Raw genomic sequence first — 1,872 nt, forward strand, 5'->3', positions numbered from 1 at the left:
TTGTTAGCACTTCCCACCTCCAGTTTCCACCATCTCTTCCTCGGCAGAGCACCTGGGACGCTCACACGCCTCTGCATCCCTCTCATCTTCCTCTGTGGCCGATTGGCCCAGTGTGTGATCCGCAGCCCTCCACCGCGGCTGCTGCCTCTGTCACGTTGGCTGCAGGACTTGGGGCCTCCTTGGTTGCCAGCAACCTGACCTGCTTGGCTCCCTCTCCCGGCAGGGCCATGAAGATGACACTGCCCCAGAGTCACCCCTGTCTTTGAGCGGTCCCCCTGGACTTGTCTGGTTGTCCTGGAATGGCCCAGCCCTGAGGTGCTTACAGCGCCCCCTAGCGTTAGCACACTCAACGAGCGGTCTTTTCCTTTTAACTTCCTGTTAAATTCTTTTTTTTTTTTTTTTTTTTTTAATTTACACAGACGTTTAATTAGCTTTATTTACAGAGCAGGGATTTTTTTTTTTTCAGTCTCCAATGGTTGCCTAGATAACATCATCAGGCAAGAATGCCAGTTTAAAAAAAATCTATGCAGAATCCTAAAAATAACAGATGTTGATGCTCCTGGAGAATAGACAAGCTTGACTATCAGCAGCTCTTTCTATGCCTCAGTTACTCAGAAGCGGTTCTGCTGCAGTCTCTACATCCCATGATTCTGAAGACAAGGCCACTATTACTGCATTCCTATCAAAGCCCATAGCACATAGGTTTTCTATTTTTTTGGTGAACTCTGGACTAGAAACTGGTGCTCCAGCATACACGTGTGCCCAAAGTCGAGCTGTCTGCTTGGACATTTCAGGATTTTCTTTGTACTGATTTGCTACTACTGCATCTTGTGGACGTCCGGTTCTGCAGCTGCCAATAGTGCTTGCAATGACAATAATACTGTGCGGAGAGTCATTGCTGCTGCCCATTGATCTTTCAGGGTACCCAAACAAATAGCCCCTGTGACGGAACTAATATTAGGGTGCCATATTTTAGTGATAAACCGGACCTTCGGGGGGTTACATGGATATGTTTCTGGTATTTTGATCTCTAGTTGGTATCTTCCTCCTTCATATGGTGTGTCTGGAGGTCCGGCTATTTCTCCTTTTATTTCTGTAAAATTCTCATCTACAAGATCTACTTTAATTTGATTTTTGCTCGTCTCGCTCCTTTCCCGAGGCGGCAGTGGCCCGCCAACCCGCCCCGGCCCTTCCTGTTAAATTCTAAAAGGGAAGGATTGGATGACTGGGGATTGTAGATTTAGCAACTAAAAGTGGAGACTGCTCAGATAAACATTCAGAATTTCACAGCCTGAGTTTAAAATGTTGCATAGTGCATACTTATGCTAAAAAACTTCTCTTGGTTCTCTATTAGAGCAAATACTGACTGGATGCATTTTACCTGGATGCCTTGTAAGTCTTAAATCCAAATTAGTGGCCTTCCCCTTTCCTGGTTCATTAGGACACTCAGGATGCAACTGGTAGACCAGGTCAGGCATGGAAAAGAGAGACTTTGTTCCTGTTTCGGGCACATCCTCTGGGGACTACACGCAGGGCAGTGTAGGGGGAGGCTAGGGCTGAGGTAAGGTACTTGCAAAGCTTTCCGTATGCTTCTGTAGTACTGCAGGCTGGATATCCAGAAGTGAGGACCCTGAGTTTGACCTATCAACAAGTTGTTAGTGTTCTAATCACTTTTCATGTACATCAAATAGGTGACAGAATCTCATGATTCAGACATGAAAATTTAGAAAACTCAAAATATTTATATAGTGACAGGGTAACACAGGATAGCTTTGTCAGAGATGTAATGTGAGTGGCTCCTATCTTCCCTTTGTGACAGAAAAGTGTAATTCCTTTCCCTGTGAAAAAGCAGCGTGCCCACGTGGTGACAAC

General features: G+C 45.7%; 1 pseudogene; it reads right to left on the reverse strand.

The window, feature by feature from the left end:
* Nucleotides 1-603: 603 nt before the first annotated feature.
* Nucleotides 604-1,073, reverse strand: LOC101570890 (annotated as a pseudogene).
* Between the last annotated feature and the right edge of the window lie 799 nt (nucleotides 1,074-1,872).

The sequence above is a fragment of the Octodon degus genome, unplaced genomic scaffold (assembly GCF_000260255.1).
Source record: "Octodon degus isolate 3935 unplaced genomic scaffold, OctDeg1.0 scaffold00017, whole genome shotgun sequence".
Taxonomy (NCBI): Eukaryota; Metazoa; Chordata; class Mammalia; order Rodentia; family Octodontidae; genus Octodon; species Octodon degus.